The following is a 26516-nucleotide window of genomic DNA, read 5'->3' on the forward strand; positions in this document are numbered from 1 at the left end:
AATAGGCATTTCGCCAAAGGAGATAAGCAAATAGCTGATAAGTACAAGAAAAGAAGCCCAACATCACTAACTATTAGGGAAATGCAAATCAAAACCACAATAAAATATCACCTCGCACCCATAAGGATGGCTGCTTAAAAAAAAAAAAAGTGTTGGTGAGGTGGGAGATAAATTGGAAATTTGTGTACTGTTCCTGATCATGTAAAATGGTGTAGCTGCTGTGGAAAACAGTATGGTGGTCCCTAAAAAAGAGAGACAGGGAGAGAATTACCATAGTACCCAACAATTCCACTTCTGAGTATACCCAAAAGAATTGAAAGCAGCATCTTTCTGCAATATTTGTATTTCAGAATGCTGTTCTTAGCAGCATTATTCACAATAACTAAAAGGCAGAAGCAACCCAAGTACCCACCAACTGATGCATGGATTAACTAAATGTGGTATACATATACAATGGAATTCTTCAACCTGAAAAAGGAAGAAAATCCTGACAAAGCTACAATATGGATGAACCTGGGGTACATGATGCTAATTGAAAGAAGCCAGTCACAAAAAGATAAATACCATATGGTTCCACTTGTCTGAGGTACCTAGGTGATCAAATTCATAGAGACAGAAAGTGGAATAGTGCCTGCCAGGGACTGGAGGAGGAAGCAATGGGGAGTTGTTGTTTAATGGGTACAGAGTTTCAATCTTATAAGATAAAAAGAGTTCTGGGGATAGTGCTGATGGTTGCACAACAATATGAGTGTCTTTAATACCACTGAACCGCACCCTGGAAAATTAAGATGGGAAAAAATTATTAAGATGATACATTTTATGTGTATTTTTACAGAATTAACAAACACCCCCCCCCCCCAAATAATAATGACAATGCTAACTGTTGGCGAGGATGCAGAAAAACCAGATCACCCATACATTGCTGGTGGAAATGTAAAATGGTACAGTGACTCTGGAAAACAGTGTGGCAGTTTCTTATAACACTAAACATGCAATTGTCATAGAGCACAACAATCATCCTCTTGAGGATTTTTATCCCAGAAAAATGAAACCTTATTGTTTCCACAGACACCTGCATACAAATGTTCACAGCAGCCATATTCATATCAGCTGCAAACTGGAAACCATCCACACATCCTTGGACAAGTGAATGATTAAATACACTGTTGGTACATCCATACCATGGAACACTGTTCAGCAACGGAAACAAACCCTTGACACACCCAACTTGGATGAATCTGCAGGGAATTATGCTAAGTGAAAAAAAAAAGCAAATCCTAAAAGGATACATATGACAAAGTTATAAAAATGGAGAATAGATTAATGGTTGCAAGGGGTTGGTGGTTGGGGGAGGAGGGATGTGGCTATGAAAGGGCAACAGAAAAGGTCCTTGTGCGGGAACCATCCTACATCTTGACTGTACGGATGGCAATATCCTGGTTGTGATATTATGCTATAGTTTTGCAAGACAGTACCACTGTGGGAAACTGGGTAAAGGAGACCTGGGATCTCTCAGTATAATTTTTTGCAACTGCACGTGAGTCTACATTTATCACTAAATAAAAAGTATAATTAAAAATATAGTTATTTTTTTAATTTCTGTTTCTTCTTTTTAATTTTTTTTAACGTTTATTCATTTTTGAGAGACAGAGGGAAACACAGTGCAAGCAGGGGTGGGGCAGAGAGAGAGGGAGACACAGAATCTGAAGCAGGATCCAGGCTCTGTGCTGACAGTGCGGAGCCAGCTGGCCATTCTCTTTCTCTATCCCTCCTCCACTTGCGCGGGTGCTCTAAACAAACAAACAAACATTTAAAAAACAAAATGTCAGTCACGTTAACATATAGGGGTTTTGTATTATTTTTAGTGAAGAAAATGTTTAAATTTCAGTTTTAATTTTTTTAAATGTTTATTTAATTTGAGAGAGAAAGAGAGAGCATGAGCAGGGGAGGGGCACAGAGAGAGGAGAGAAAGAATCCCAAGCAGGCTCTGTGCTGTCAGTGCAGAGCCCAACTCGGGGCTTGAACTCACCAACCATGAGATCATGACCTGAGCCAAAATCAAGGGTCAGACGCTTAACCGACTGAACCACGTAGGCGCCACTCAGTTTTAATTTCTAATAGAGTAAATGTTAATAAATATAACACACTTAGAGAAAAGCTTGGGGTCCTTAATAATTTTTAAAATGGGGTCCTTGGATCGAACAGTGTAAGAACTGCTCTTCTGCCCTTGGCCAACAGATTTAGAATTCCTTCCCCATTCCTAGCAAGGCATGAATGGCTGCATTTAACTTGGAACCTGAGTGACTTTGAAGAGTTAAGATACAGAGAGCAAGCGACATGCAAAGTCTTTCCAACTTTGTTTATCGATAGAGCAGCTGCCTGCAGTAAGTCAACCAAGGCACCATGCCAGAAGCATATACTATACACAGGAACCTCACCTTGAGTAGATAACAAAGAATACAAAAGAGAATAAATTTCCACGAGAGAATACTATTTTCATGAGAACAATACTGCCTTGAAGTTAATTTCTTAGCCTAACAGGTCTTTCAGTAATTCATGTAAGGGAAAGCTTGTGGTATTTTAAACGGTCTCTGGTATGAGAAGTAAGAGAAAAGGAACCTTAGAAATGGTAGCAACTCTAACAAAAACATAATGTGGTGCAATGCTTTGAACAGAACATCTCTGCATGGATAATTCTGGTTCAGAGCTTGGCTTTTAATTTTAAAAAAAGAAGAAGGAGAAGGAGAAGGAGAAGGAGAAGGAGAAGAAAAAGAAGAAGAAGAAGAAGAAGAAGAAGAAGAAGAAGAAGAAGAAGAAGAAGAAGAAGAAGAAAGAATGAATGCTGCACTAACATAGGAATCCAATTTGGAAGAAATGACAACCCATTTTTATGCAAAATGGTCAAGGTCTACTGGCAGTGAGTTCAAGCCCCACGTTGGATGTAGAGATTTCCTAAATAAATAAACTTCTAAAAAGTAAAAATTAAATTTAAAAAAGTAATAAAATAGTACTCTTTAATGTCTGCATAGTGTTTCTCTCAACTGAACTGTAGGTAAAGTATTTCACGGGTTTTTTTTTTCAGGTTTAAATGATCGCCAAACACTATTAGCTTTTATATTGCTCCTAACTTCAGGAAAGGGTCAGATAGGTACTAATGACGAATGTCAGCTCTCCCTCCAGAAGAATTCTTTCCCCTCTCGGTCACCGTGGCCCCATCAAAGTATCTCTGTAACGTTTCTCACTGGCCTATCTCTTAACTGAACTTTGTGTTCTCAAAACAATCAGCTGATTAAAAATGGATCCACTTCTTGGGTATCTTTTGTTGAATACCTGCTAAGTTAGAGCACATCACAGCATCTCATTTAATGCTCAGAACAAACCTAAAGAGTGAGGGTGGAAATAAACCATATGACATTTCTGCTATGAATAAAACTGTATGATTTACAGGTAAAAGTGAGAACATTCATGCTACAGTAAAAGCAAACCAAACTCCACAATTTTCTTGACCATAAATTTTAAGTGTCATTAGTAAAAAAAAGCTCATCACACTAAAGACCCTGAATGCTGTGTCCCCTGCTCAACTGACCCAGAATTCCCACTGGGAATCCTCTCACAAGTCAGAAGAAATTGAACATGAGAGAAATCACTTACATTTGGAGGTTTGTATCGGAGATTTCATCCCAAATTCTAGCCTAGGTACTGGGCTATCATGGACAGAGCCAGGCTTTGGGTCAGAAAGCCCTACTTCAGGGGAGCCTGAGCAGCTCAGTCGGTTAAGTGTCTGACTTCAGCTCAGGTCATGATCTCATGGTTCATGAGTTCAAGCCCCGTGTCGGACTCTGTGCTGGCAGCTCAGAGCCTGGAGCCTGCTTTGGATTCTGTGTCTCCCTCTCTCTCTGCTCCTCTCTCTCTCTCTCTCAAAATAAATAAACATTAAAAATTGTTTTATAAAAGTAAGCCCTACTTCAAATGTCAGCAATGTCACTTATTAGCTTACCCTCCCCCCAGTCACAATCACCTTCTTATAAAATGGAGATAATAATAGCACTCAATTGATGTTTGTTGTAAGGATTAAATGAGACATTGTAAGATGCTATAACCAAGCAGGTATTGAACACATGATATCTATTCTTATATCCTCTTGTGTAACTCATAAGTATCTATGGGAAAAAGAATGTAAGATTGACAGACTTTAAGTTAAGCACCTGGGGAATTCACTAGCTAATACCACCCATAGAGAAAGATAACTTGGTGAACACCGGGAGGGAAGCTGTCACCAACATGATATCAATTCTTCTGCAATTCAAGGATTTAAAGCTTTTACTGACTCAGAGCACCTGAGTGGCTCAGTCCGTTAAGTGTCCGACTTTGGCTCAGGTCATAATCTCACAGCTTGTGAGTTCGAGCCCTGCGTCAGGCTCTGTGCTTACAGCTCGGAGCTGGAGCCTGCTTTGGATTCTGTCTCCCTCTCTCTCTGCCCCTCCCCCACTCATGCTGTCTCTGTCTCTCAAAAATAAACAAACATTAAAAAAATAAAACTTACTCATACTCTATTGTTGTCTCTAACCCACTGTTGTCTACTCTGTACAACACCCACCCTTTCTACTCTGCTCTATAATGTTGTGGCTAGACGGCTGTAAACTCCATGTTTCTATTAGCTTCTACTACTAGGAGGTATTGGCAGGAGAGCGGAAGCAGAAGGAGAGAGGAAAGCTCTCTGTTTCTGTCTTGCTATCAGTCTCTCCCTGATTCTGACAACTTTACAAGTGGCTCTTTCCTTTGGCAATCCTAACTCCTACACCAAGGGCCCTACTCCATCTTATTCTGTGGTCCCACCAGCTGCAACAGGCTCCTTCTGGAAACTCCCGGATTCTATTAATACCACCAGTTCCATAGAGTGGAAACTGCTAATTACCAATATCAGGTTATCTCAGCGGACACCACTGCTTTCCCAGCCACCCAGTATGTGTGTAACCAATCTCCTATATTAAATCCCTCTGTTGAAATATATAGAGAGCTATCTGTAAAAGTCCCAAACCTTCAGTGTGGCTTCAAGATCCGGCATGATCTGATCCCTACCTACCTCCCAAGCCTCATCTAGTGACCCTCGGTCCCTGACTCTCCCAAGTGTTTTTACTTCCTCCAATATTCCAATCTCCATCTTGCTTCCTTGTCTTTATACATGGTCCCCTCTACCTGAAATTTTCTTCCTTACACCAGTCACCTGGGCAATTTTTATTCACCCATTAGGTCTCGGCTTAAATGTCACTTCCTCAAAGAGGTCTTTTTTGAGATCCCCAAATCAAGTTCTATTTCACATTCTCACAGCACTCATGCTTTTCCTTCAGAACACTCATCACAATCGTATTCATATAATCTCTTGTGTGCTTATTTGCTCCATATTTGTCTTGCCTTACTCAACTTTTCAGGACACAAGAACAGAGACCAGGTCTGTTCTCTGCTCTATCCTTAGTGTGTGCATAAAACAAAATAAATGCTCCATAAGTATTTGTCAAATAATAATAAACACCCTTTACTTACTCTTAGAAAGTGGTAAGCAAAACACTTTCACGGCATTGTTCCTTTGATCTTTACAAAAGCTTTGTGAAGTAAATCAGGCAGTTACTAGAAAGGGATAAACTCCAGTTTCCAGAAGATAGAAGCCGACTGGGAGCTCATTCAGCCTGCAAAGACCTAAATCTGACCCTATTGGGGTAAACAGGGCTGTGGTATATTCCCAAGTGAAATCAACATAGAGGCCTCTGGTACAAGTTTGAACACAAGAGAGGGGAAGGGAGAGGAGAGGAGTGGGTGGGAGGGAAGGGGTAGGGAGGAGAGAAGAGGGAAGGAAGAAAGCGAGTGTGAGCAAGGAAGGAAGAAAAGAAAGGAGGCTCGTGAATGCTGAGAATCTAAAAGTGGTAGCAACTGCCTGTTGCCTACTCCTCTTTTGTTCTACCTCAGGTCCCGGGAGAAAAACTCACGAATGGATGAGTTTGCAGCTGGTGATGGATGGTGCAATTTTTTTATATATTTATTTACTTTTTTTCAGAAACAGAGAGATAGCCAGCAGGGGAGGGACAGAGAGAGAGGGAGACAGAGAATCCCAGGCAGGCTCCACACTGTCAGCACAGAGCCCGATGGGGGCTCGAAGTGACGAACTGTGAGATCATGACCTGAGCTGAAATCAAGAGTCGGAGCTTAACTGACTGGGCCACCAGGCGCCCTGGATGGTGCAGTTATTGACTATGACCCTTCCTACACCATGGCCGAGCTGCTGAGCACCTCCTATGGCCCTTTCTGGCAAAAGCCAGAAAGAGGACCCAGCCCAGAGGTACTGCTGGGCCAGGATGCCTGGAACGACAACCACACAGCCCTGGACGTAGTCCCTGTGTCCAGCCTTTCACAACAGAAAGGATCTTTAAAACGGAGCTCTTCTCCAGGTTCTTCTCTCCCAGCATCCTTATATCAAAACCATCGGCTTATCTTTCATTGTCCCATTTCCTTCTAAGATCCAGTCAGAACAGTGGGAATCTAATTATTATTGCTTCAACTGCTTCATTTTTTAGCAAGGGCGCAAGATACAAGGGCAATATACAAAAATCAAATGTATTTCTACATACTAGCACTAAGTCATCAGAAATTGAAATTTTAAACATACCATTTACAATAGTTATCAAAAAATATGAAAAGCTTTAGGGATACATCTGGCAAAAGACGAAAAAGACTTGTAAACTGAAAACTGCTAAATATTGCCAAGAGAAATTAAAGAATTAAATAAACAGAGAAGTCAAGTGACTCAACATTAAGATGTCATTTCTCCGTATGTTGATCTTTAGGTTCAACATAATCTCAGTCAAAATCTCAGTATGTTTTTGTTGCAGAAATTGACAAGCTGATTCTAAAATTCATATGGAAATGCAAAGGTCTAGAATAATCAAAAGAAAAACAAAGTTGGAGGACTAACACTACTTTGTCCCAATACTTATAAAGCTACAGTAATTAAAACAGCATGGTATTGGCATAAAGACAGACAAATTAACCAATGGAACAGAATAGAGTCCAGAAATAAACCCACACACATACTGACAATGGATGTTTGACAAAGGCAATGCAGAGAACAAAGGATACACTTTTTCAATAAATGGTACTGGCACGTTGGCCATCCATATGTCCCAGCACCACCAAAGAAATAAAAATAAAAATAAAAGAACTTAGATCCGTACACACCATATACAAAAATTAACTCAAAGTGCATCATAGACCTAAATATAAAACCTAAACCAATAAGAATCCTAGAGAAAACATAAGAGAAAATCGTTGTGACCTTGGGTGAGGCAAAGATTTCTTAGACATGACATCAAAAGTACAATCCACTAAAACAAACAAACAAACTGGACTTCATCAAAATTTAGAACCTTCGCTCTTCAAAATACACCGTTAAGAGGATGAAAACAGAAGCCACAGACTGGGGGAAAATACTTGCAAGCACCTACCTGATAAAGGACTTGTATCTAGAATGTATAAAGGCCCCTCAAAACTCAACTAGAAAACAACCCAATTTTTTTTAATGGGCAAAAGATCTGGAAAGACACTTTACCGAAGAAAATACTCAGACGTCAACCAGGCAGATGAAAATGTATTCAACATCAGTAGATGAAATGCAAATTAAAACCACAATGAGCCAGCACTACACGCCTATCAGAATGACTCAAATTAGTAAGACTAAATGATACCCGATGTTTGTAAAAATATGAGGAAGTGAAATGCTCATGAACTGCTGGTGGTGATATAAAATGCAGTTTCTTGAGAAGTTAAACAAACACCTACCATTTTGTACGGACTGAATGTTTGTATCGCCCTAAAATTCGTATGTTGAAGCCCTAATCCCCAGTGTGATTGTATTTGGAGATGAGGCCTTTGAAAGGTAATTAGGTTTAGATTAGGTCATGAGGGTGGGCTCCTTATAATGGGATTAGTGCCCATTGTAAGAAGATGAAGAGAGACAGATGTATCTATGCACATGCACCAAAGAAAGGCCATGTGAGCACACAGTGCTCATGAAGAGAAGGCAGCGGTCGACAAGTCAGGAGGAATGACCTCACCAAGAACCTAGTCTACCAGCATGTTGATCTTGGACTTCCCAGCCTCCAGAACTGTGAGAAACTAAATGTCCATTGCTTAGGCCACCCAATCTATGATATTTTGTTATAGCAGCCCAAGCTGACTTAAATTGGTTTGATCATTTGATCTGCCATTCTACCCCTAGATATTTGCCCAAGGAAATATATGGCCATACCAAGTCTTGTACACAAATGTTCTGAACAGTTGTGCTTGTAACAGCCAAAAATTATCAAACAACCCAAATGTCCCCCAGCAGACAAACAATAATAAATAGATTGTGATATATCCATATATTGGACTACTACTCAATAGTAAAATGAAACAAATTGTTCATATGAACAACTACTTGGATGAATCTCAAGATCATTATGCTGGGTGAAAGAAGCAGACAAAAAAAGTGCACACACTGTATTCTTCTATGTATAAAACTATAGAAAATGCAGTCTAATCTATGGTGCAGAAAGTATACTGATGGTTACTTGGGGGAAGAGGGCCAAGTGAGATGGACAATTACATAGGAGTATGAGTAAATTTGGGGGGGTGAAGAATATGTTCACTATCTTGGATGTAGAGATGGTCTCATAGATATATACGTGTCTAAACTTATCAAATTATACACTTTTAACATATGCAGCACATTGTACCTCAATTATAGCCTCAGTAAAATTGTTTTTTAAGTTACTTATTGGAAAAACAAAATAAAAATAAGAACAAGTATAAAATACAAACTTAATTCTTTTTTTATTTGATTCAAGTGCACAAATTTACTGTAGTGTTACAAAGTTCCAAAATGATTAATCTCATTTCTGAACATACCTCTTCACAGACAGCTCTAGTCCATGGGCCACAATTTGAGTATCACTGCTATAGAAATTTACCTACCCAGGCTGACATTTGCTTTCTTTTTTCTCTGTATCTTTAAGATGATCTGCAAATGAAATAGGAACTTGAATTTATTGCAGGTAAAAGTAGACAGTCATAAAATAGATAAATGAGCAGGGAGGACCAAATTAATAGAGAAGTGAACAACAGGAGTGGCTTGTCCTCCCCAGGACAAAGGATGAATATCCCACCTTTTATTTTTTTCCTTTTTATTGTGTCTCTTCTGACTACCAAGAAATAGTCTTAAATGTTGAGTCAATTCGCTTTACTGTACCTAACCTGTCACTTTCTCTTCAATGTCCAGACTTACCTATCACTTACCAAAATACTCAATAACTGATATAAATGCTTAGTATGTGCACATATTTATTCAACAGACATTTACTGAACTCTTCCTTTGAGAAAAAGTTAATATGCTAGGCACCCATGAGGACTCCAAAGATAGATTCTGCCTTCGGCTCACATCTAGAAAGAGCAATTCTAAGACATTTACACCAACAACTGTCATACCAGGTAAAAACTGAGAAACGGCACCACAGACATACAGGGCACATGTTATAGGAGCCCAAAAGAAGAAGAAATGGTTCCTTACAAGAGGAGGATCAAGGAAGGCTTCCGGAAATTGGTCTCATTTGAGCTGATTTTTGCTCAGAGCCCTACGTGGAGCACTGGGGCTCCAAAGAGGGATTGGGGCCTTACAAATCCATCAGGAAGACAGGACATGACTGTCCTGCCGAATACATATTAATACAAGTACAACACATACTGCACTATCCAATATGGTAGTCACTAGCCACATGTGATGTGCACCTGAAATGTAGCTAGGCTGAATTTAGATGAGCTTTAAGTGTAAAATCCACAATAGATTTTGAAGACTTAGTATTTAAAAAAAGATTACAAAGTATTTCATTACTAAATTTTATATTGATTGCATGATGAAATAGTAATATTTTTCATTTTATTGGGTTAAATTAACTAAATTTTAGCAATTATGTTCACCTAGGGTTTTTGTCTTACTTTTTAAAATGTTGCCGGTAGAAAATTTTAAGTTATATGTGTGGCTCATATGTGTGGCTCCCATTGTATTTCTACTGCACAACACTCTGCCAAAGGCTTAGAAGCCTAGAAGTTACAGATAGGAAGTGTTACAAGAATTCAGAAAGGAATGACCAATAGCATGTGATCTTCAGAAGATCCTGAGCCCCTCTGAGTAAGAAATGTTAGGTCCCTGTCAAAGAGTTCCATACCCTCTTCTCCTCCTTTTGATGCTGGTATTCCCGCTGGCATCTACGAAATCTCTTAGATCCAACCTAGATCCCTGAGCTTTTTATTAATATTACTGATGCCTCAATCTCAAATGTCTCGAACTAAACTCACTGTTCTGCTCCCAGACCCAGTTCAATGAACACGGGCATTAAGGAGCCATGAAACTAGAACATCTCTGTGGGCAGAGTTCCTGCCCGCTCACTAGAAACGCACTTTCACATCCCACTGCCTTCCCAACCAAACCTCCTTTCTCCTCTTCCCCCCACTATTGCCCAAAGTCCCACCCAACTGCCAGTGATCCAAACTGAACCCTCCTGGTTGCTCTTTGGGCTAAATCAGTTAGCCTTACAATGAGCCTCTGTCTGAAACAGGTTTTCTGAAGCTGAAATATACAAACTGGTACCTCCCTCTTTTGTTAAAAGGTCTCTTTCAGTAGGTCCCCTGGTTACTTTTCTTATTCATTTACACCTCTGGCAAAGCTCACTTCTCTGCTGATGTTAGCACATGCTTCGCACCTCACTTAAGCAAGGTGGTCCAATGGAAAGTGTCCATCAAACGGCTCCCCACATAACCTGTAAGAAAGGGACAATTAGGAATAGCACAGAAAAAGGCTACACACAAGATTACATGCCTAATAAAAGGACCTACAGAGGGTTTGTTTACTTTTGAAAAACATATAAGCTTGTCATTTCCCCTTATTTTTCCTGGAAGTGTATCACCTCAACTGCTGTAGCAGTCATTCACTCATTCGTGTTTCCACTAATTCAACAAATATTTGTTGAATACCTACAATGCTGCAATGAACAGGAAAGATGAAGCCCCTTGTCTCCCTTGGGGGGGGGGGGGAGAGAGAGAGAGAGAGAGAGGGAAAAGAACAACAAAGAAAGAGTAGCAAGTGACATTTACACCTAAGTCTCAAGGACAAGGAACAAAACGGGTGAAGACAGAGGGAAAATATTTCAAAGAGAGTGAGTAGCGAGTACAGAGGCCCTAAGACAGGAACAAGCTTACGATATTTACCCTACACTACTTTATTGCCATGTTTCAACAATTCTCTGAAAATTCAACTTAATTGTCTAAGGCCTGGATGCTACAAGCAATACCTATCACACACAGTACCTACAACACTAAGCAACAGTGGTACACACTGGAAACCTGGGACTTAGGAGAATCACTACTTCAGAAATGCTGGGTGGCTCAGTCTACCGACCATCCAACTCTTGGTTTTGGCTCAGGTCATGATCCCACGGTTGTAGGATCAAGCCCACATCAGGCTCTGTGCTGAGCATGGAACCTGCTTAAGACTCTCTCCCTCCCTCTCTCTCTCTCTCTCTCTCTCTGCCCCTCTCTCACACTCATGCATACTCTCTCTCTCTCTCTCTCAAAAAAAATTAAATTAAAAGGGCACCTGGGTGGCTTCAGTCGGTTGAGCATCCAACTCTTGATTTCAGCTCAGGTCTTGATCTCACAGTTCATGAGTTCGAGCCCTGCATTGGGCTCTGGGCTGACAGCGTGGAGCCTGCTTGGGATTCTTTCTCTTTTCTTCTCTCTCTCTCTCTCTCTCTCTCTCTCTCTCTCTCTCTCTCTCTCTCTCTCTCTCCCCCCTCCCCCACTTGCTCTCTCTCCAAATAAATAAATAAATCTTAAAAAAGAATCATTACTGCATCCATTCAACTCATATTTATGGAGCGCTTGCCTAATAACTGACACTATTCTTACTCAGATTACAACCACAAGGAAGACAGAAGACACCTAAATAAGCAGTTACAAATCCATGCAATTAATATTACAAAAGGAGTTGAAACCGAGTACCTCCAGGTACCCTCAGCACCCAGACAGCAGGACCTGACTCAGGTTTGGAGAGTGAGGGAAGACTTCCCTGAAGCGTTGTTCAGCAAAGATATAATGACAAGAAGGAGTGAAATCAGTGACAAGAGGGTTGGGAGAGGAAACAAAAGAGCATTCCGGGCGAAAGGAACATCATAGCATAGGCCCGAGGTGAGAAAGGGCAGGGAACGGAGGCACGTCCAGCTATGGCGCACAGTACCAGAAGAGGAAGAGGGGAATGGGGCTGGGGATGGCAGCATGCACTGGGTTTTTAAGGCCTTATCAGATGTTAAAATTTATCCTGAAAACAACGGGAGCTGTGGAAGAACTTTAAGGAGGGGACCATTTAGGATTTGCAGCAATCCAGGGGGACAGTGATGATCTGAACGAAGATAATGGCAGGGAAGATGGAAAGATGGACTGAAAAGATATGGAGGAGCTAGAATTAGCGGTACCTGGGAACGTGTGACATATGAGAAGTGAGTGGAGATGGGGATCAGAGAAGAGCCTCAGGTTTTTGGCGTGAACAATCAGGTGGACCAGTACTGCCATTTCCTGAGACAAGAAGCACAAGATGAGAGTAAGCTTTTAGGGACAAAGGAAGTTAAGATAGAAATATGTAGAGTCTGGAGTACCTTTGAGGCCTCCAAATGAAACTAAAGGGGTCGGCTGGGCTCTTGGGTTTGGAGCCTGAGAGAAAGGCCTGGTGTGGCAGCACTAGAAATGGAGATCCACTTAAGAGACATCAGGGATGCCCGGGTGGCTCAGTCAGTTGGGCGTCCAGCTCTTGATTGTGGCTCAGGTCATGATCTCACGGTTCACGACATCAAGCCCCACGTGGGCTCTGTGCTGACAGCTCGGAGCCCGGAGCCTGCTTCAGATTCTGTGTCTCCTTCTCTCTCTTCCCCTCCCCTACTCTCGTGCATGTGCACACTCTCTCCTTCTCTCTCTCAAAAGAAATAAACATTTAAAAAGCAGGGGCTGGGGGACTCAGTTGGTTAAGCTACCGGCTCTTGGTTTGGGCTCAGGTCATGATCTCACGGTTTGTGAGTTTGAGCCCCACCCCACATCAGGCTCTGCAGCAGGCAGCATGGAGCCTGCTTGGGATTCTCTCTCTCCCTCTCCCTCTGCCCCTTCCCCAGTCACACTGTTTCTATCTACCTCTCTCAAATAAATAAACTTTAGGGGCACCTGGGTAGCTCAGTCAGTTGGACAGCCAACTTTGGCTCAGGTCATGATCTCATGATCCGTGGGGTTGAGCCCCATGTCAGGCTCTGTGCTGACAGCTCAGAGCCTGGAGCCTACTTTGGATTCTGTGTCTCCCTCTCTCTTTGCCCCTCCCCTGCTTGCGCTCTGTCTCTCTCTCTCATCAAAAATAAATAAACATTAAAAGAATTTTTTTAATTAAAAAAATAAAATTAATAATAATAATAAAGAGACAGCAATTCATTAAAATGTGGATTCAAATCAACTATAAAAAGGTATCCTTAGGAAAATCATAGAAATTTAGAAAGCGTCAGATGACATTAAGTAATTACACTATTAATTCTGCTAAAATAAATAAAATAAATATGGCGTGGTGGCTATAACTTTCGAAAGCCCTTATGAAGTGCATACTGAAGTATTCACAAGGGAAATGACAAGATTTGCAAAACGTCAGTAACTACTGCAGCTGAGTGATGAGGTCCACAGGCATTAAACTATTATTTCTACTTCTGTTTATGTTTGAAAACATCTGTGATATTTTTTGATGAAGTCATCTACCTATAGAGGCAACCGTGAGAAGGGGATAAAATTTCTCTGGGACGAGAAGAAATGGGAAGAAAAAGAAAAATGAGGTGAGTGGAGGCTAGCACTGTGAGAAGTCTCATTATTTAAGGAAAAATGCAGGAAGACGAGTCACTGAAGAGACTTGCAGACTCTCCTGAAGAGGAGGAAAAAACCCAATGAGGGCCTGTAAGAAGGCAGACGTGACCAGTGGTGTTGAGAGTATGGAGAACTGAAGTAGAAACAAGCAACAGGACTCACGGCAGGGTGGACCTTGGGTCGCTCAGTCGGTTGAGCGTCCCACTCTTGGTTTCAGCTTAGGTCATGATCTTGTGGTTTGTGAGTTCAAGCCCCACATTGGGCTTCATGCTTCCCGTGTAGAGCCTACTTGGGATTCTCTCTCTCTCTCTCTCTCTCTCACTCACTCATGCTCTCTCTCTCATTGTCTCTAAATAAATAAATAAATAAATAAACTTAAAAAAATTTTTAAAGACTCATGGCAATGTAAATAAATAAACTTAAAAAAATTAAAAAAAAAATATTCACGGCATGTAACAACCAGACGGTACTGTGACTCTTACTCTTAGTAAGTCGGTCCAGAACGGTGGTGGACACCAACCTTGGATTTCAGAGAACTGAAGAATGAATTCAACATGAGGAAATGGGCAACAGGGTACAACCCACTCTCGAGTGGCCACAGCCCTGAAGGGCAAGAGAAAAGGTTTGTAGCCAAAAGCCTGTGGGACTGGAAAAGGGATTTTGGTTAAGATGGTTAAGATTTTCATTAAGATGAGCCTGATTAAAAGAAAGAAGGGGTGGCCTCAGTCACTCATTAATCATGAACTCGGGCAGGTCACATTTATCAAATGGGATAATAATTAGAACAACCCTTCAGGAGTCCAATAAAACAACATACGTGAAGTCCTTTGGTAAAGTGTCAAGTGTTATATACACTCCTGTTATTAACTAGGCAAAGGATTACTATTACATTAAAAAAAATTTTAATGTTTATTTATTTTTGAGAGAGAGAGCAGAAGAGGGAGACACAGAATCTGAAGCAGGCTCCAGCCTCTGAGCTGCCAGCACAGAGCCAGACATGGCGTTCGAACTTTCGAACCTCGAGATCATGACCTGAGTTGAAGTCAGATGCTCAACCGACTGAGCCACCCAGGCGCCCTGGGATTACTATTGATTACTATTACATTTATAAAATCCAAATAACCTTAGCCTTATGTTTATTTCCTCTCCATAACCAGAGGACATTGTATCTTCACTAGTGTAGAGGAAAAGAGAGAGATCAGAGCAAAATAGCTAGGGAGGATGATCAGAAGATATACCTGCCATTTTTCTGTTGTGCACGGATGAGGTTAGTGATTTATTCTGCAAGGCAGATGAATCAGCAACTGTTTTTTATTAATGGTAAACAGGAAAAATATTTAAAACCTAGCAATATGTAGCCAACAGATTGTGCATATTACAAAGGCAAATGTAATAATAAAGGAAGTAGAGTTCTATAAAAATTAAATAATGAAAATGGTATTCAGAAAGCCATTAGCAAGGAACTCTGATGCTAGGAAAAGTAGCACTTTCAATGTAAGCAAAGACCTTTGCTTTTAAAATCCTTAATGAAGAGAAGTCCAAAAAATACTACTAAAAGCTATGAGAAAGTCTTGAAAATCAGACTGTCAAAAAAAAACCACACACACACACACACACACACACAAACCCCCCCACACACACACAAATACAGGCAGCGTTGATGTCCATAATGGACCCTGAAGTCAATACCATGCATGTTCATTAAATGGCTGCAAACCAGCACTAAGTGGATATATAAGGTCCATTTTGTGTGTTTATTCTGGTGTGTGGGGTTTTTTTTTTCTTGTTTAAATGAAAAGCCCATTGCCAGCACTAAAGAATTTCAAAATTTCAGATTCTAGTTTAAAATTACAGCCAGTGGAATGGAAAACTGTATGGAGGTTGCTCAAAAAATTAAAAATAGAATTACCCTATGACACAGCAATTGTACCAGGTAGTTATCCAAGGGATACAGGTGTGCGGTTTCAAAGGGGCACATGCACCCCAATGTTTATAGCAGTGCTATCAACAACAGCCAAAGTATGCAAAAAGCCCAAATGTCCATCAACAGTTACTCAGCGATCAAAATGAATGAAATCTTGCCATTTGCAACTACGTGGATGGAACTGGAAGGTATTCTGCTAAGTGAAATTAGTCAGAGAAAGACAAATACCACATGACTTCACTCATATGTGGAATTTAATATACAAAACAGATGAACAGAAGGGAAGGGAAGCAAAAATAATATAAAAACAAGGAGGGGCACAAAACATAAGAGACCCTTAATTACGGAGAACAAACAGGGTTGCTGGAGGGGTTGTGGGAGAGAGGATGGGCTAAATGGGTAAGAGACATTAAGGAAGATAACTTGTTGGGATGAGCACTAGGTGTTATACATAGGGGAGGAAACACCGGAATCTACTCCTGTTTTCATTACAGCACTATATGCTAACTAACTAGGATATAAATTTAAAAACAAATAAATTAAAAATAAATAAATAAATAAATAAATAATCAATCAACTTGGGGGGAAAAAAAAAAACCTAAAACTAGAGCCAGTGGAGATTTCCTGTTGAGCTCCTGACGGGCTCTTGCCCCAGGCTTTTCTCCTCCTCCATAGGCCTTTCACATCATGCTCTCTAGTCTCTTTTCCCCCACCAAGTTACGGTCAAGAATGTAACTAAGTTCAGTTATTTCATTTTTTACCACAAGTTTTAGTTCCCTAAAAAGGCATTTGTATTTCCAAGTTATCTCATGGTAAAAAGGAAGTCTCCACATTCTGGTAAGCAAATGAGACCCAGATTCTCTTTTGTGGAGAAATCAGAGGCTCAGGTCCTTGAAGTCACCTCCCACCCAGGGCACCACCCTGAGCAGATGCAAAAGATCAGTCTGGGAGTAGAACTTCCACCTTGGCTGCTCACTATTCCAGACTTATGGAAATTGGGTATCAGATAGTTCCCTTTTCCCAAGAGCAGCCTTCAGTGCAGATAAAGTGAGGGAGAATGCTATTTAGGGGACAGTAAGCCCAGAAGAGAAGAGTGTACAATCTTTACCAACCAGTGGCAAAAGGGCTCTAAAGCAGTTCCATAGATGTTGGGTTTTTAAAAATTTTTTAATGTTTATTTATTTATTTTGAGAGAGAGAGAGAGAGAGAGAGAGAGAGTGCATGTGCATGAGCAGAAGTGGGGAAGAGAAGAGAGGGAGAGGGAACCCCAAGCAGGCGTCACACCCAGTGCAGAGCCTGACATGGGGCTAGATTCTACAACCGTGAGCTGAAATCAAGAGTTGGATGCTTAACTGGCTGAACCACCCTGGAGCCCCGATGTTGGTTTAATAAGGATACAAAATAGACTTAGTGATTTTTTTTTTCATTTCCAAAAGAATGTTTTGGAGAAATTAGAACTAAAATAGACTTGTGCTTTATTTTTAAAACATTTATTTTTTTTCTACCTTCTTTAATGATAAAACACCAATTTTGTTCTTAATATGAACAAAAATATGATTTAATCAAATGGCATTTTAGAAGACTTAAGCAAAATGAATGTTTGCATTATCTTTTAAGAGTAATTTGCTATGTTCTCCTGCTATCAGTTATTATGAAGTTTGCTCATATACTTTGCATTGGTAGCTACGTTATTCATCAGATTTGTAAGTGTATGTTCAGTAGTACCTCCTGTATAACTATATTGTCAAAACAAGCTTAACTCAGGATATACTCTCTGTTTCATGGCCCTATACATGGTAATTAGTGGGGAAGGGAATGAGATCTACTGTCAGCCAGGCACTCCGCCGGGTTCTCTGATGGGATTGTGCAACAACCCATCTCAGTGTTACTGTTAGCTCTTGATACAGATGAGGAAACTGGAGCAAAGTGAAATTCAGAAATTGGCCTAAGATCACACAGCTGATAAGCAATAGAGGGGAGACTGACCACTGCTCTGTATGTCACTAATATCCACGATCCTTTCACATTTGTTGATGAACCAAAGACGAATTTAAATCATGAGGTTGATGGCCCCTGATCAGCCATCAGAAGTGGGCTTTGGGGGCTTCCAATGATATTAACAGGCAGCCCACTTACTCTGCTTATGATAAGGGTCCTCTGTGCTGCCAGAAAACTATTAAAGTTGTCTTGAAGCTTAGAAGCCTGTTGTAAATCCTGCCATTGTATATGTCACTGCAAATGTATTTGGGCTAGCAGGGAGCATCTAACAGTACATAAATTCAAATCCCTTATGGTATTTCTTGAAAAATAATTTATTCGCTTAAATAAGATACAGACCCTTTCTGAACACTGTCATTCTGTGAAATCAACATCTAAGACCTTTTTCCTGATAGGAAGTTCGCTATTCATGCTTAACTGTGAATATCAAGCCAGTATTTCTTACTTTCAGCCAACAAGGACTACAACAAAGAAAGAAATCTTTCGTTCAAATACACAGATGATTTTACCTAGCAACAGAACCAAGATGGGCCCCAATTAATGAGCTAAAAGTTCAAGCAATCATTCATCTATTCATTCATTCAAAAAATGACTAAACACCTACGATGCACTAGACCCTGTGCTAAGTTAACTGGATATGTAATAAATAGCTAATATTTATTGAGCACTATACAGTATATCAAGCATTTTCTAAAGGCTTTACATGTAATATCTCATTTAATCCTCACAACAATCTAGGAGGTAGTGGCCTGTCTCTAGCATCTGCCAGATTAAAAGCAAGAATAAAATAAAGGACCCTAGCCTACCTCCCTTCTTTTCCCACCTGCAACATATCTTGTACCACAAAACGAGCCTTGGATCAATGGGTGTGGACATCTCAGACAAAACATCTAAGCTGTGTCCACCTTCCCATTCTGCAAATAGCAGATCTTTAGTTACCATAAGGTTTCTGGGTGTGCACACTGGGGACATGGGGGGAAGACTCCACAGGGCTCTGGAAGCTTGCTTGGAGTCATCTGGGTAGGGGAGTCCCGGGATCTCAGGTACCGGAAGTGTGGTCTAAAAGAGGCAGGTACGGGCATGTTCCCTTGGCCCTAGGGACTGCTTGCATGAGGAGTGGGATCTAGCCACAGTGGTGTTGGAGCAGCATCCTCTAAAACACACGGCCCAGGGCAGAAAACCCAGTTGCCCGGGATGGAAGGGCAGTAACAGGGAGGAAGGTACTATTATTTACCCTATTAGAAAATGAGAAAACTAAGAAGAGAAGTTAAGTATCTCATCTTAGGTCACACAGCTAATAAATGGTGGAGCCAGGGTTTGGAAGCAGGCAGTCCCTGGAGTCAGACCGCATGGGTTCAAATCCCTAGCTCTACCCATTAGACTGTGTTGCCTCTCCATGGAGTCATGAAGAAAACAGTTCTCTGTGGCAACAGAGCTTATTATGTAGTGAGAAATAAACAAGGTTACAAAACCAAATAGCTATATAGTTACAAACTTTATAATATATAAATCATATAATTATAAGTGATCTAAACAGAGGGTAGTGATAGAAAATATAACAAGTGGGGCCAGGGGCAAGGATGCTCATTTGGATAAGGGTCATTACAGAAGGCCTTTTTTTTTTAAATGTTTATTTATTTTGAGAGAGAGAGAGAGAGAGAGAGAGAGAGAAAATGCAGGGGAGAGGCAGAGAGAGAGGGAGAGAGAATCCCAAGCAGGCTCTTCACTATCAGTGCAGAGCCCAGCTCGGGACTCGATCCCACGAGCCATGAGATCATGACCTGAGCTGAAATCAAGAGTCAGGTGCTTAAATGACTGAGCCACCCAGGTGCCCCAGATGGAAGGTCTTTCTAAAAGCTTGTGCTAAGGTGATAGCTAAAAGGCAAGAAATAGTCAGTGGCCGGGCAAAGTCAAAGGGAACAACAGTCTACTCAGAGAGTCTAGCATACATATACGTACATATTTTATATACATATGTATGCACACACACACACACACACACACACACACACACACACACAAAAGCCCTGGGACACCTATCCAAGTTTATTCAAAACATCGATTTTTCAACCCATCTCCACTCATTCCCTCATTCACTAATGCAGTTATTTATTTATTCATTCAAAAATACTTCTAAAAGCCTATTTTATGTAAGCTCTGTGGTAAAAAATAGGATGCATCCTGACATTTGGAAGTTTGTCATCAGCCTGATAGGGAAACATAAATGCCCAAATAACTATAAAAATGGTGACCATTTATAATATTTCCCAGGCAATTAGCACTGTAGTAAATCCCTTACTTACATGCATTATTTCACTTAATTTTACAATAACCTTATGACGTATATATTATTATTGTCTCCATCATATAGACGAGAAGCTGAACAGCTAGATTAACTTGCCCTGAGCCTTTCGGCTACCACATTCAAGTGTATTTCTGTGATGCCACGTGGATTAGAGGGGAGGAGAGAATTGGCCACGCAGACTAGACGGGAGGAGAGAAATGGCAGGTAAGGAGAAGGAAAGCAGTCCCGCTGGTGCCTCTCATTCATTGTTACCCTTACACGCAGAGCCTACCAACAGCAGGTTCAAGGTCTCAGTAGTGCCGCGGCTCCATTTAAATGTTAGCTCCCTTCCCCAGGAGCCTAATGTGGCCTCTGGAGGCCACTGGCTGGAAGATGACTCAGTAAATCCTCTCAGGCCCTAATGTGTGCCCCCCAATCCTGTGTCTTTCAGGTGAACACCGGGAGATCCACTCTGCCCCTGCCAGTTTAACGTGTGGCTTCTTTACCGAGTCATGGCCCCTGGGGCAGTCATTAGCACTGGTAGCCCATAGGCCCTGTCCCTCTCCTGAGCTTCCTACAGATAGAACTCCAGCTGCCCACAGCCCAAGATCGCTCCAGTCACAGCAGATGCTATCAGAATTCGGGGGTTGGGGGGAAGGGAGAAGGCTGCACACAAAATTTGGGGGGTGGGGGGGGTGCAGTGCTATATTTCAAAAAGATGGTCATGGCACTTTGGAAATATCGGTTTAAAGTCCATGGTGTGCCCCCTTTTAGCTAACTTCAGCTACTTCTCATTTTTCTAACTGTACATCCACATATTTTCATTAGAAAGCTAATGACCTCAAAGCACTCTCAGCAAATACTGAATGATCCTATCTTGCAATCTCTAATAGCCTATGTGCTGACTTAGTGTCATAAATTAATAAAGTACATGTCAAAGCATATAATCAAACTCTGTGATGGGGTGCACGTTCTGGAAACTTGTTTCATTTTTAATAACAAATTCAGAGGTGGGAGCATCTCTCATACTTCTCGTTCCCCAGTACCCAAATCTTGGTAGAGTTCCTCAGTAAACATTCCAGGAGAGATCCTTAACGTGTTCCTGAATGCTCTGAAATCGTATGCAAGATTGTGAGGGCGTATGTACATCTCTCTGGGGAAAGGATCCTTAACTTTCATCAGATTCTCAAAGGACCTGTAACTCCCCAAAGGTTGAGAATTACTGCATTTCAGTGATACCACCACACATCATAGTTCCCCCCTTGCACAGTTTTGGTATGTGTAAATGTTTTTCTGTAGTGTTCTGGGGAACTAGAAGGATTTCAATTTCGTTTCCGTAACATATCCCATTTCTACTGGGGATACTTAAAAGAATAGGGAACTGACACTAGGAACAGGAAATGTTACAGCTGGTGAGGCGGGAGTGGGAGGTTCTGTGACACCTTGGGAGAGATGAAGGAGTCCAGGGAAAAGAAACCTGCTTTTGCACTGCCCTCCCGTGTCTGCAGGGAGGATGGGCAGACGACGCTACCAGAGCCCAGAGTCATCCTGGCCAAAGCTAAAGCTCTCAACCCGAGGAATTAAGAGATACAGAAGCCCCCCCGGGGTTCAGTTCCGCAACACCTCCGGGGAGTTGGGGGTTGAAAAAATTAAGGTCTCATGGAAAGAAAAGACCCATTTGTAGTTTCTAAAATAAAACAATATAAGACATGATTAACTGGATTTCATACATCTTAAATTAGTAGAAATGGAAACTGTTGTGTTATTTTCCACTTTCCTTTTCCCTGATCGGTAGAAATGTTCTAGTATCTCCTTTCCTCAGAGTTTCAACACAATATTTAGAAATCTGCTTTGCTTCGTTGCAGATTCTCTGTATCCTGAGTCAGTTTCTCCAGCCACCTAGAGGCTCCCTAGGATTCAGACTCAACGAGCCAAATAAATTCTGTGCCTCTTCTTCATGCCAGGCATTCTGCTGGGCATCGAAGATGTGACAGTGACCAAGACAGGCATGGCCTGGGGCTTCGCGGGATTCCCATTCTAAGGGGGACACACACTAATCATTAGAGGCAATTATCACACACTATGATGTGCACTGTGATAGGAGTGTTCTAGGGAAGTCACATTAAAAGGGGATCTAGAAAGGAATTGGTGGGGAATGGTTGGGGAAAACACAAGGTAGTAATGGCTCAACTGGGACCTGAAGGAAGGATTAAAATTAATCAGAACAGAAAAGAATGGCTCAAAGGAAGAACTGAATGCACATATGACAAAACAACATTAGTACTACCAGAACAATCATGTGAGGGGAGTAGCTGGAGATAAGGTAGGCAGGGGGCCAGAACAAGAAGCCTCTGTTAAGTCATGTCAAAAAGACTTATTCCTGAGACCAATGGAGAAACGTTGAAGGACTGAAGGATCTGAATCAAGAGGCTGACAGGATGATTTGTATTTTAGAAAGATAACTTTGGTCAGGTCATGATTTTTGCAGTCTGTGAGTTTGAGCCCCACGTCAGGCTCTGTGCTGACAGCTTGGAGCCTGGAGCCCGCTTCAGATTCTGTATCTCCCTCTCTCTCTGCCCCTTTCCTGCTCTCTCTCTTTCTCTCTGTCTCTCTCAAAAATAAACATTAAAAAAAGAAAGATAACTTTGGGCATTACATGAAAACAGATTGAATGAGCCAAGAAGAAGGAAGAGAAACCAGGTCTGAGGGGAAATTATGGCTGTCTAATTTAGTGACAGCAGGGGTATAAAGAAGGGAGGTGATTTGCAATATAGTTACGTCCTCAGATCTTTCCGTTAGACGGCTGGTCTAAGGCCCGAGTTTTCTTTGTTTCAACTTTCTCCACCTTTCCTAGGAATTCACTGGAAAGCCCTCCATGCCTCCTCCATCATTTGCTTCTCTCTGTGTTCCATTCCCAAATCCACCCACTGAGAATACAACACAAGTTACAATATACTGGGACAGAAATGCTCAAGCTTGCCCCCAAAAACAATGTGCACAAATAAATATATGCATATCAGAATTTCATATAAGGTGACAAATTACTGCGGATAAAGAAGAGTCACCAAAAGACTTTTATCATTCCAAGCATCCAAAGTAATTCTGAATCTCTGACTCAAAGTTGGCAGCATTAATTATGATGTATAAAATCTGAAGAACATTTCACTTGTGCAAAGAGATCAGGAGGAAAAAATGCCTCCTGCTAATTTGTCCAAGACCATATAGAAGTTTGCGACTGCGTGCTATCTGCTTTAGAGTGAAATTGATTTACAAGTTCTGGAAAAAAAGGTGGTAAATGGAAAGTAACTGCACTGCACGGTATCCATTATTATTCACTTAAGATGTATAAAATTTCATTGGTGTTGTGTTTAGTATGCTGACTAAAGTGCGTGTGTTTTAGTGGAAGGAAGTTCTAAGTGCTTTCATTGGTATATTCATACTTCAGTGCCTCTCATTTTATTTTTTCATGAGATTTTTAAGCACCTACAGCACAAAAGCCCTCATAATTGAAGAAGGAATGTACAGTTACAAAGATAAAAACGCCTCGCCTCTAGGAATAACTTTCCTTAATTGGCAAAGTCAGTCATGAGTTTCATAAAGATTTTCCCGGAGCAGAAAGTGTGGTTGTACATCAGATTTTCCCAATAACTGATCAGAAAGAGATATTGAAGGAACTTAGATTCTAAAGAGTTTGCATTTGAACAGAAGACAGTGGGGCCAAGATGGGAACACTTAGAATGTTATGGAAGCTCTGACTTTGTCAGTGGTGCATGTGCGTGAACAACTCTACCTGGGTACTTAAGGAAAATGGGCTTTTCTCTAGCAAGTTTGCCCTCGGGAGAAAGGATAACTAGATACTTGGGGCAATCATGGAAATCTTGAAAATTCAGATTTAGATAGACAAAGCTCCACGTTGGAGGAACTATCAGGTGCGTTTTATTTTGATCCCTATCTCCTACATGCATGATCTCACGGTTCATGAGTTCGAGCTCCATGTCAGGCTCTGCGCTGCCCATGAGGAGCCTGCTTGGGATTCTCGGTCTCCCTCTCACTCTGCTCCTCCCCTGCACTGGCTCTCGCTCTCGCTCTCTCTCAAAAATAAACATTTAAAAAAAATTTTTTTTTTTCTGGGGCGCCTGGGTGGCTCAGTCGGTTAAGCGTCCGACTTCAGCTCAGGTCACGATCTCACGGTCCGTAAGTTCGAGCCCCGCGTCGGGCTCTGGGCTGATGGCTCAGAGCCTGGAGCCTGCTTCCGATTCTGTGTCTCCCTCTCTCTCTGCCCCTCCCCCGTTCATGCTCTGCCTCTCTCTGTCTCAAAAATAAATAAACGTTAAAAAAATATTAAAAAAAAAAAATTTTTTTTTAAAGATGCCAGAAATTCCACGTTAAGGAAACCTGTTTTATAAATGTCCCAGCAGGAAATAGATGTCACATGTAAAAAGAGTAACTGAATAAAGTTTAATGAAAGACTATTTACAAAATTTAGGCAGAGTTTAGGAAACCAATGAAGGACAAGGAATCATCCTGGGACTTGCAACAGTCAAAAGCCATTACAATCCCAGGGTCTAAAAGGGCAAAAATTAGAAGCAAGGACTGAGGGACTGAAATTCCAGAGAGGAGAGAACTGTGAAGAAGCCAACTGATGTTTTGCAGACTTTTTTTTTTTCCCCTATGAGGCACCTGCTGTATCTGGGCACAGGGCAAAAAGCTATGAATTTGCAGGGCAGAGAGCAACTGCTGAAGGTCTCAAAAACTCTTAACCAGGGGCGCCTGGGTGGCTCAGTCGGTTAAGCGTCCGACTTCAGCTCAGGTCATGATCTCAAGGTTCCTGAGTTTGAGCCCCACTCATACGGCATCTCTGCTGTCAGCACGGAGCGCACTTCAGATCTTCTGTCCCCTTACCTTCTGTCCCCCTACCTCTCTGCCCCTCCTCCACTCGCTCTCTCTCAAAAATAAACATTAAAAAAAATTCTTAACTGAAACAATGGAAGCCAGAAGAGTATGAAATGACATTTTTCAAGTGCTGAAAGAAAGTTCAGTGCCATCTTGGAATTCTATACCCAGTACAAATACTCCTCAAAGCCAAAGTTAAAATACAGATATTTTCAGACAAACAAAATGTTGGGAGAAGCACTCTGCCGTGGGTCCTGCATATCTCAGCACATCCTTGCTTTGTATGCCAAACTGCAAAATCTAACCATCATCTGGTCCCGCACTATTTTTGTAGCTACGCACATAAGCAATTAAGTAGATCACATGACCACAGCATGTCTACCAGGTAACTGATCACTTCCTAGGAGATGGGGACTGGCTTGCTGCTTGCTTACCACAAAAGATGTTGAGCCTTTGGCCTGTGGTTCTTCAACTGCACCACCCATTGCCTGTGTAACCACCGTCTGGATCCACTGAGTTGCCTCAGATGACTTGAGGGAAGGGAAAGCAGAGCTGCCATGCTCATAATCCTGCCATTCACTTTGCTATGAGAAATAAACCATCTTTCTTGAATCCACTGAATCTTGTCACCTATTTTTGGCATGAGAATGTTGAGACAGGTTTGAAGCTCTTCCTTGACAAAATGAGAGTAGCCAGTAGGGTATCAAGATAGACAATGACTTTGGGGAAGAGAAAAAACAAGAATCCCATGGTCTTGGTTGAGGGATATGAGGAGCCTCTTTGGAAACCAGAAGCAAATATTCTCAACCAAGTGGTGGGTAAAGAGATGAAAAAGGGGTGTCTCACTGTAAATATATATGAACAGAGTCAACAGAAGAGGCTGAGCAGTGGAAAATATGATTGAAACGAGCTGCCCAAATGGTGCCATGATTGTTTCTTGCTCTCCTACAGGACAGGAAACTAGAAGAGTATCCGGGGCACCCATCACAGAGGGAAGCACACTTGTAACCTGTTCTAGCAACCACGTTAAGACATTCTTGGTGGTTAACATGTCCCTGTCCAGAGCACAGAGAGCGGAACCACAGTGAGAAGGAAGAGAGGGAAATCTGGGACCACTTTGATCAGCACACTAGGGAGCCGTTAAAGATTGGCTGGTGCATTTGTGTGACACGGGAGTGAGACAACTGGGCTGTTGCATATGTGACCTTTTGCATTCCTTTGTCAACGACTACATTAACCACTAACATCAAGCCAATGCAGAGAGACTTCCCATGGAAGAAGCTAGTCAGAGTGTGAGGGCTGGAGCTTCTCCAGACTAGGGGGGACATAATTATGGGCTCAGTGATAAACCACTTATCCAGAGGATGACTGATAAATTTTTAGGACCTGGCTCCCAGGGCGGAAGAGTCCACTAACTTTGTTGTTAGTACCCTGAAGCTTACACAGGAGGCTGTG

General features: G+C 41.5%; 1 long non-coding RNA gene across 1 annotated transcript in view; it reads left to right on the forward strand.

Annotated features, from left to right (window-relative positions):
- The window catches only part of LOC128779039 (uncharacterized), a 44626-nt gene extending 22745 nt beyond the window's left edge, over positions 1-21881 (forward strand). The window contains exons 2-3 of the long non-coding RNA XR_008424962.1: positions 20256-20393; positions 20620-21881. This is a non-coding gene — a long non-coding RNA (uncharacterized LOC128779039). The remainder of the gene's footprint in view (positions 1-20255; positions 20394-20619) is intronic.
- The last annotated feature ends 4635 nt before the right edge of the window (positions 21882-26516 follow it).

The sequence above is a fragment of the Panthera pardus genome, unplaced genomic scaffold, assembly GCF_024362965.1.
Source record: "Panthera pardus isolate Hobbes unplaced genomic scaffold, ASM2436296v1 HiC_scaffold_22, whole genome shotgun sequence".
In the NCBI taxonomy this organism is placed as follows: domain Eukaryota; kingdom Metazoa; phylum Chordata; class Mammalia; order Carnivora; family Felidae; genus Panthera; species Panthera pardus.